The sequence below is a fragment of the Myripristis murdjan genome, chromosome 2 (genome assembly GCF_902150065.1).
Source record: "Myripristis murdjan chromosome 2, fMyrMur1.1, whole genome shotgun sequence".
In the NCBI taxonomy this organism is placed as follows: domain Eukaryota; kingdom Metazoa; phylum Chordata; class Actinopteri; order Holocentriformes; family Holocentridae; genus Myripristis; species Myripristis murdjan.
In genome coordinates, this window is record NC_043981.1 from 19,915,561 (window position 1) to 19,925,560 (window position 10,000).

The 10,000-nt window shown below is 45.0% G+C and overlaps 1 protein-coding gene across 1 annotated transcript in view; it reads right to left on the reverse strand.

The window, feature by feature from the left end:
• LOC115370618 (aryl hydrocarbon receptor-like) overlaps positions 1-10,000 on the reverse strand; it is a 74,782-nt gene that overhangs the window by 32,935 nt on the left and 31,847 nt on the right. The gene's annotated exons all lie outside the window — the stretch shown is intronic.

A 10,000-nucleotide genomic window follows, 5' to 3' on the forward strand; every position in this document is an offset into this window, starting at 1 on the left:
AAAAGACCTGATAGTACTTCAAATAATTCAAATCACTCAAATAAGTCAAATAATTGTAATTAAACAGGGAAAAAATGGGCACCGGTACTTGTTGTTTTTCATATGATCATAATTCTACATATACTTCCTGCCGGATCTACTTTCCAATTCAAATCGGAAAGTAATAAGAAAAGAGACGTTTAATTTCCATGAACTATGGGACCTGTTGCTGTTTCTGTTGTGATATTTCTGTGTGTTGGTGTTGGTTTCTGTGCTTGAGGTGTTATTTTTGGAGCTGCGGTGAAGAAGAAGAAGAAGAAGAAGAAATGATGACAGTACAAATAACAAGAAGTCCCGGTACCCATTTTTCAGGAAGTTAAATGTTCCTTTTTTTTTGGTTGTTTTTATGTTTCATTTGGAAAGTAGATCCGGCAGGTAGTCTTGCACCAGAGAGAAACAACCTGGCAGCACTTTAACTTAAATAATTGTAATTACACAGAGAAAAAAAATGGGTACCAGGACTTGTTGTTTATATTGTTATAATCCTCTTTGTTGGTGTTGTTTCCTCCATGGTGCAAGGTTACTAAGTGGACAGCTCCTGCAGATGCTACCTGCCGGATCTACTTTCCAGTTCGAATAGGAAAGTAACAGGAAAAGAAAAGAGACGTTTAATTTAAAAAATGGGAACCAGGATGCGTTGCTGTGTGCTGGTGTTGGTTTCTGTGCTCAAAGTGTTTTTATTTTATTTTGCGAGCTGTTTCCAGGTCAGGTTTGGATTTTAATGTGACCACGAAAATCTCCGAGATCACAGCTTTAATGTTCAGCAGCTGAAGAAAAAAAATTCAATCAGTTTCAGCAAAACAAGGACCAGAATTAAATCCAAGCACTCCAAGTTACTGAAAAGTCACATTTTAAGCTCGAGCACAAACCGCAGCTCATTCTTAATCTGTGCTCTTCCAAGTAAATAAATGAACAAATGTGTGTGACCGTGGACAGGAAACTCCAAGCCCCGCCCACACCGTTTGACTGACAGGTGGGCAGCAGCCGTCACTTGTTCTTTCTCAGGTTTCAGGTTTCCTCCGCTGTGTTCTGTGCAGAAGCTCGTTTGTCTCGTGCTGGTTTCACTCCTCTCTTTATTCTCAGTGAGGCGGCTCAGTCTGTCAGAAATAAACCTCGACACTGTGGCCAGACTTAATAATCCCTCTCACACAGGCGGCCGCTGCGCTCTGGTCGAGTGCGCCGACACCGTTGTTATTAAGCTGTCTGAAATTACAAGCCGCCCGCAGCCGAACGCCAGTAAAAATCGGTTTCCCTGGCTGGTGACGCTCTCACACAATCATTTTCGCTTCAAATTGCCGCCCTGCGCTCCGTAAACGAACCGCACGCCGTGATTTATTTCATCAGGGAGCGAGCGGATGGGAGACGAGCGCACGGCACCTGCTGCGGCGCAGGAAGAGGCGGCCAAACAGGCGGCAACAGGTGCAGGGGCCGAGTCAGGGCCGTCCCGAGGCATTATGGGGGCCGAGGGCAAAAAAAAACATCTGGGCCCCCCGACTTTTATCACCACAAGACAATGAACTCCACCACATGAACAAAATTCACCCCTGTCCTCTGGAGTTTAATCTTTTTGGAAGATTATCTTGTAATTTTTTTCTTTTTTTTTTAAGTTTTGCAGTAATTTTATGTTGTTGTTTTTTTCAATTTTGGGGGGTCATCCTGCCATAACGTCTCTTGTATTATAATCTTTAAAATTATTTAAAGAATTATAACTGTATTTTTATAGTTCTCTGGTATTCACTTTGTGACTACATTTTATTTTTTTGGGGGGGAGCGGGTCATTTCATTCAGTAAATCTATATATCTATCTATCTAGATAGATATAAGAAAAAAATGATTTAAAAAATACAAGATAACTACATAATTATTGAAGCTACATATTTAAGCATCTGATCGATAATGATGGATGGATGTCAGATTTCTTTTCAGATATTTTTTTCTTGTCATTACCTCAGACATTTCTCTCTGCTCATTAGTTCATTATTTGTGTTTTTTTAGAGAGTGGAATCATTTCACTGAAATATTTACTGTTTCATGAATTCTCTTCCACACTCAGACGCTCAGCTCGTTACAGGAGAAATGAGTCCAGTTTTCACTCCGGAGCCAAAACAGTTGATGACATTTTGCTAAAACTTCACTCGTCTGAAGATTCAAACCACATCAAATAAGTTCATCTACACTTTTCTGAGAGCGCAGGCTGACTGACAGGGAGGCAACGTCGAATCAGTTTAACCCTCTGACGCCTGAGCCAATCCTCTGACGTCTTCAAGAAACACAGGGAAAAAGGTGATTCACTAACTAACTGACTAATTAAATACATACTAAAACAAGATTTAAAACAATAATGTATTAAAAAAAATACAAAAAATTTAAATGCCACCAATTTGACATTTTCTGATTTTACATTTTTTGCACATTTTAGGTTGTTTTTATGATCAGTTTCTTCTTTTTTCGTCTTTGTTTTTGTTTTGTTTTGTTTTGTTTTTTAGTTTTTGAAAGCCAGTGAACTCGCTCAGGCTTCAAAGCCTTCAGGTGACACATGATCCCCTGCAGCTTCACCTGAGAACAGGAGGAACAGACTGGCTCAATTTATTTTTCGCTGTACCGTGTTCGTTGTGTCTGTAATCTGTAATCTGGCCCAGTGAGGGGTTAACTGCGGCTTCCCTCAGCGTACAGAGCGATTACACAACCCGACCCTTTGTTTTGGTGTCGGGGCCCGGCGGCGAGGACGGCCAGTTTGCCGACATGTCTGAACGGGCTGCAGGGAGGCGCCGGCTCCTCTTTCATCTGCACACTCGCAGGTATGTAAACAAGAGAGGAGAAACTGGGATCAGCGCCGCGCTCCGGCTCGGGACGACGTCCTAATCCAACAGGATGCTGCCGCGATGCAACGGGACGCCGCCCTGAACTGACGGGACGCTGCCTTGGTCCGCCCGGAACCAAGAACCAAGACAGAACCAGAGCCAGGAGGAAGCTGCACTGACCGTCATTCAGCCTCATCTTCAGTGTTTAAATTCTTGTTTTTCCCTCAAACAAGGTCAATAATCTGCCAGTGGGACGAGATAATCCCATGCAGTTTCACTCCAAATTTTCCACAGGAGCTCACCTCTGATCTCTACCAGGTGAAACTGTGACAACAACGAGAAATAATAACATTAAGAAGAAGAACACACAGTGCCATGTACAAACTGTCAGTTGTGCAAGTCATGGTGCGTCAGATTTTGACCCAAAATCTTGTTTTTCTTCCAAAAAACTGAATAATTCACCAGTGGGACGAGATAATCCCATGCAGTTTCACTCCAAATTTGATGAGATAATCCCACAGGTTTCCACTGCAGCTCAATTGAAATTTTAGAAATGACCGTCAGCATGTTGGAAAACTTCCCATGCACGCACCGCTGACTGACCGAAAACGACACGGGAAACAGTTCCAGATTAGGCTCAGGACATTTTTTTCTTTAATCTAATCTAAATTATCTCGACTCTGATCTGCCCGGTAACAAGGTGTAACTGTGATGCCAACGAGAGATAATAATAATAATAATGTAAGAAGAAGAATAGTTTAGCACAAATTCTAGTGTCTTTTAGTGTCAAGATCTTGTTTTTCTTCCAACACAGTAACACATCTGCCAGCAGGATGACATAATCCAGCTGTTTCCAGTAAACTTTCACTTGATACAGAAGTTCCCCAGAAATGAGCGTCAGCGTGTTGGAACAGGGCAGATAAAAAACAACACTACACTAACAGTGACTGTGCAGGCTGACATCATCTCTCTCTCTCTTTTTTGTTGTTTATCAAATCGATGTGCCACAGGAAACTAGAAAGAATGACGAGAAATAACAACGATGAGAAGAAGAACGTCCTGCACGAATATTCATTTCTGCAAGTCACACAGTGTCCAGTTCTGCCAGTGGGATGAGATAATCCCACTGGTTTCCACTGCAGTTCAAATGCTTTTATTTATTCCAGGAAAGGACAAATTACTGCTAGTAGCGCTGGCAGATGTTTCTGGAATGTTTTTTTTATTATTATTATTATTTTTTTTTGTTATTCAATAAATAATAAAAAATGTAGATAAAATATTTTTTAAATTACAGAAAAAATGTGTATATAATATATTAAAATTTTTAAAAACATTTCAAAGGACAGAATTATTTAGTTGGAAAGCCAAAATCTACATTAAAAATATATTTAGAAAAAAAGACCCTTTGATAGAATACAAAAGTCAAATAAAAGACAAATAAATAAACAAATAAAAATTATTTTAAAAATGTATATAGCATATGCGTAAAATAAATAAAAATGAATAAATAAAAAAAATAAAATAAATATACCATCAACAACTAACTGACTAAATTAAAAAATTACTTTAATTAGAAAAATAAAGGGGTATTTCATTTCATTTTGGTGTGAGCGAAAATGAAATTTTGTTTTCCATCGTCACACGGCCGCCCGTCGAGCCTCTTCTGACGATCAAAGTTCCCGTCGAGGCCAACGAGATAATCTGGCTGGAAACATCCTGGAATAACCCCGAGGAGTCTGGGTAACGCGCCGCAAGCCCGTCTGACTCGGCACAGGAAGAGGAATTTAATCAGGATTCATTGATGTTGCGTTCGAGTGCCATCGTGAATCCTGCCGCCGCATGCCAGCACACGCTGTCTCACACCGACAGCAGGGATTATCTACCATAAACTATCAGACACACACACACACACACACACACACACACACACACACACACACACGCCTCTGCAGCTGCTTAATTAATACCCGCTGTGTGTGTGTGTGTGTGTGTGTGTGTGTGTGTGTGTGTGTGTGTGTGTGTCAGGATCCAATTTCCTGACTAAGCATTTGGACTGAATAACTCTACAAATATGTACACTACACACACACACACACACACACACACACACGTCTCCAGCGTCCACAGAGCAATAAAGCCGGCGTCGACAGTTGGTGTTAATGTCAAGGCCGACCCATAATGCCCCTGGTGTTGCCGTGGAGACGCTATTGAGCGGGCGGCTTTGTCTAAACAATGCAGCGCTGCGTTCACAGACCCCAGGCTAACCTGCTCTGTGTGTGTGTGTGTGTGTGTGTGTGTGTGTGTGTGTGTGGAGACACAACAGGGAAGGAAAGGTGAGACTGGAAAGTGAACCACAGTTACTTTAAAGGGAAAGTTCACCCATTTTGAAAAATCTGATATTACAGTGATTTATTATTATATTAATTTATTCATTAATTTATTTATGTTTATTTAAATTTATATAAAATTTTCTGGCTAGTTTTTGCTTAGTTTCTTTGTTTTCTTGGATTAATGTTTCCTCTTTTGCTTTTTGCTTTCCTAATTTGCCAACCATCATTTTCCTTGCTTTTTTTGGCTTCTTTTTTTTTTTTTTTTTTTAAAAATGCAAATCAAAATTTCAGCTTTTTTCTGCTAATTTTCTGGTGGTGTGTTCCTTTTATTCATGTTCCCATTTTTTTGGCTAATTTACTAACCACCTTTTTTCTCATATTTATGTTTTCTTTTTTTCTTTATTTAAATACAAATTTTTGTGTATTACTTTTCTAGTAATTTTTCCCTTTTTATTAAAGTTGCCATTTTTTCCCCAGTATTTTTCTTTGTTTTTGCTCAGGTTTCAAAGGGTTCACTGGTGGCTCAGCCTGCTAAGTGCCGCCCCACAACATCCTGATTCAGCACGAAATGCATCAGATTCAAGAGGACGTCCCATAAAATAAATGAATAAAATAAGTCTCTTCTGTTGGACGGACTTCAGCTGTGACTGCGGCCGCGGCATCGTTTCGAAAAGCTCCTGCAACGCCACGTTTACGTCCACAGCTCCTCAGATCCTCCACAGTCTGAGCCGGTCGGCCCTGGCTTTCAGAAGAAACGAAGAAAAAAAAACGGAGGATCCTGGTTGTTTGGTTTGTTCAGGAGCTCAGCTGACCTCATCACGCCGCTGACCCCCGACCTGGAGCTCGGCATGATGGGAGCGCCACTCTGGACCATCAGACCGCGTGACCTTCTCCAGACTTTACGCTCCACAGCCTTCTCCTCACAGTGTGTGTGTGTGTGTGTGTGTGTGTGTGTGGAAACGCTCTTACTTTCACTATTAAACACCGCCGTGAGCTCCACTGCTGATTTTTTCCGATATGATCTGAGTAATCTGTGATCTCCATCGCTCAGTGTTCTGACGGTTCACCCTCATCCTCCGGGTCTCGGACGTTTCCTCGCCCAGTTTCAGTCGTTCCAGCGATCTGCTCGGCGGGTTTCTCTGCTGGATCAAGGCCAAACGGTTGCTGAAGAAATGAGCAGCGACTCGCCGGTTCAACGACTCGCTGCCAGAGGAGGCCTCCTTCCTGTTTGCTCAGTCAAATCCAGGTGGGCATTTTATCTTTTATCTTTAAACATCTGTTGTCACTGTCATGAAAACGAGCCAGCGAAGCTCCACAGTCAGTTTTCGTTTCATTTTGCCGTTGAAACGTGGCACAGGGCGCTACTCCTCATTAATTCAATATAAAACGACCACCTTAAAAGCGCCAAAAAGTAGTACAAGTACACAGAAAGTACTCTGATTCCCTGGTGGGGGTGTGTGAGCAGAACAGGCTGGATGGGTGTCAAACTCCTGCACATTTAATTTTACTCTGGCAATTACCAAGAAACTGTTTATCTCTCCTCTCCACCAGCTCGCTTCACACCTTTCTGCTTCGGGGCGGTTTTCCTGCTTTAATTTATTTATTTTTCTTCTCTTTGTTAGATTCTGTTTCATCTTTTCTGGCGTCTGATCACAGCCGAGGAGTTTTCCAGCAGACGAGCGCGCCGAGGCCCGGGAGAAAAAAAAAAAAAAAAAAAGAACAAAAAGAAAAAGCAGAGAAATGCGACGACAGTGATGCAGGCTTGGCCAAACAAGCCCTTTCTCCCCACACTGCTTTCCCTCGTGGCACATTTCCCCTATCAATTATACAACTTTGATTTCAGAGATTAAAAATATGCCCAGAAACAACCACAGATGGCCGGGACGGGGGGGAATTCGGGGCGATCTGCTCCGACAGGCTTTTCTCATGCTTTGGTTTCAAGTGGAGCCGAGGACACGACGAGGAAACACCGAGAGAAAAAGAAGAAGAAGAAGAAGAAGACGCAAAGAAAGAGGCAGAAACACGCCGGTTTTTCTGTTTTCTGCCGGTTAAACGTCAGCGACCTGCACACACAGCTGTGGGCAAATAAATATCAAACACGGCCTCATAAACACCCCGCGAGACCTTCAATCTCCTCGCCAATTTGTCTTGAAAATACACCGTTAGAAACACAGATGTCGTCAGGGAACGAGACAAACTCGAGCGGCGAGTCCAAAATAACTTTTTAACACCGAGAGGAGAAAACAGGAAACAAACAGAGCATGATTTTATTTGAACCTGCACGCTGTCATTTAGCTGAGCTGAGTTTATCCCACCTCTTCAGTCTAACTCGGTTTAGCAAACTCACTCAGCTCACTTGTTTTGTTGTGTTTGGTGCAGATTCACTGACTTTAAGGTTTAGTTTAACTCACATTTAAACTCCATGCTGCACATTTAGTTTATAGTTGAGTTCAGTTTCCCATCTGCAGAACGCCACGTCGTCCCCAGGCGGCCGCTCGGCCCGCCGCCGTGCGCCTGTGGCCCCGGCCGCCGCCTGCCTGTGTAAACTCTCATTCAGGAGCGGCTGCCAGGCATTTTCCAACCAAACTTGGCCTCCCTGTCATTACAGCGCCGGCTCGGGACGCGCCGCCGGCTCCGGGCCCCGGGCCGCCTCATCAATGAAAATATTCACTATCTGTTTCACGGTGAAGTCAATCTGAGGTCTGTTTCCCAGCGACAGGCCGCCGGATCCCATCTGACGGCCTCAGCCTGAGTCAGCACGTCTGAACACACACACACACACACACACACACACACACACACACACACACACACACACACACACAGCCTTACACTGTCACTCACTATCCACACACACACACAGCTCACTATCCACACACACACACAGCCTTACACTGTCACTCTCTATCCACACACACACACACACACACACACAGCTTTACACTGTCACTCTCTATCCACACACACACACACACACACACACACACACACACACACAGCTTTACACTGTCACTCACTATCCACACACAGGCTGCAGCAACAACATCTATACCCAATCAAACTCATGAGCTGCCTCTGCATCATCGTCCTCCTCCTCCTCCTCCTCCTCCTCCTCCTCCTCATCATCATCATCATCATCATCGTCATCAAAGCTCTAATGAGTTTAGTGACAGAGCAGCAGGAGGAGCTTCAACTGTAACCTGCAGCTAAACATCCTGTTTGCTTTGTGAAGAGCCGTGAGACGCTGCAGCGTGGACGCCAGCTGCAGGCGTTGCTACGGTTACAGCTCTGTCACAGTGTAGCGTGGGTGCCAGCTGCAGGGGTTGCCACGGTTACAGCTCTGTCACAGTGTAGCGTGGGTGCCAGCTGCAGGCATTGCCACGGTTACAGCTCTGTCACAGTGTAGCGTGGACACCAGCTGCAGGCGTTGCCGTGGTTACAGCTCAGTCACAGTGTAGCGTGGACACCAGCTGCAGGCGTTGCCGTGGTTACAGCTCTGTCACAGTGTAGCGTGGACACCAGCTGCAGGCGTTGCCGTGGTTACAGCTCAGTCACAGTGTAGCGTGGACACCAGCTGCAGGCGTTGCCGTGGTTACAGCTCTGTCACAGTGTAGCGTGGACGCCAGCTGCAGGCGTTGCCATGGTTACAGTGTACTGTCTAAACACCTGTACTGTCTCGACCTTCTCCTCTGTTTATTTAGCTGCTTTATTTTTTAAGTCAGCTGACAGGCTTTTATTTTGGAGTCCCGTCACGCTGTGTGACGTCTGATTGGCTGCGATGAGACGAGCCAGGAATGTCAGCCTGACTCTGATTGGTTTGTTTGAGTGACACCGTCTAACAGCCGACGACATGAGCTGCAAACACGCCGACACGTTCAGGACAAAACAGTGGAAACAGGTTTCTATGGCGACCGCAGCCGCAGCCGTGACGGATCAGGCCGCGATCGCCTCGGCCAATCAGAGGGCTCGTCCGCAGCCTGTCGTTACATAAAGGCCGTCAATCAGCGGCCGGACGGTTACCTAACGAGACTCTGAGCCACACATGTGGGTCGGCGGAGGGGAAGTGGAGTCAGGAAGCAGCTTGTTCCTGCGAGGAACATGAGACCATGACATCCTGGCTGCACCACACTCTGAGGAAAAAAGGTTCTCCGCCGCGCCGCGAAAAAGGTCCGACCACAGCCTCGACCGGGCGGCGAGCCGTGGGAAAGTCCCGGCATCGAGTGTCATTTCACAACAACGAGGCGGACGACTGGAGCGCCGCTGACCCGTCTCTAATGAAATCATCTCTAATGCAATTTACCTCCCAGCCAGCCAATCACAGCCCAGCGCCACGTCTCCACGCCAGACAGCGTTTCCCGGCAGTGACTCATGACTCAGCAGATTTCATCAACCGGGTCGACATGAAAAACGATGTTGGTCAGCAGACCGCCTGCTCGGGGGGAAACCTGATCGCTCCCCGGGCCACGTGAGCTCCGTCTCTGCTCAACCACTTAAAAAAAATAAATAATAATCTCCAAATTCCCTGATAATCCACAATTTCTGAAAGCAGAGGAATCTTTTAAAAGAGGGAGGAAAGGAGAAAGAAAAAAGGGGAGGTTTTACTTTATCTTATAAATACAACAAGGGGGGGGATTAGAGGTTAGCACACACCTGTCACACCACACACACACACACACACACACACACACACACACACACACACACACACACACACACACAGCTTCCTGTCTGACTCGCAGGACGGAGCCGCCGACGTGTTCTACAGGTTTTCACAGAGACGCTGCCGAGCGGAGAGCAGAGAAGAAGAAGAAAACAGGAGAAGAGGTGCAG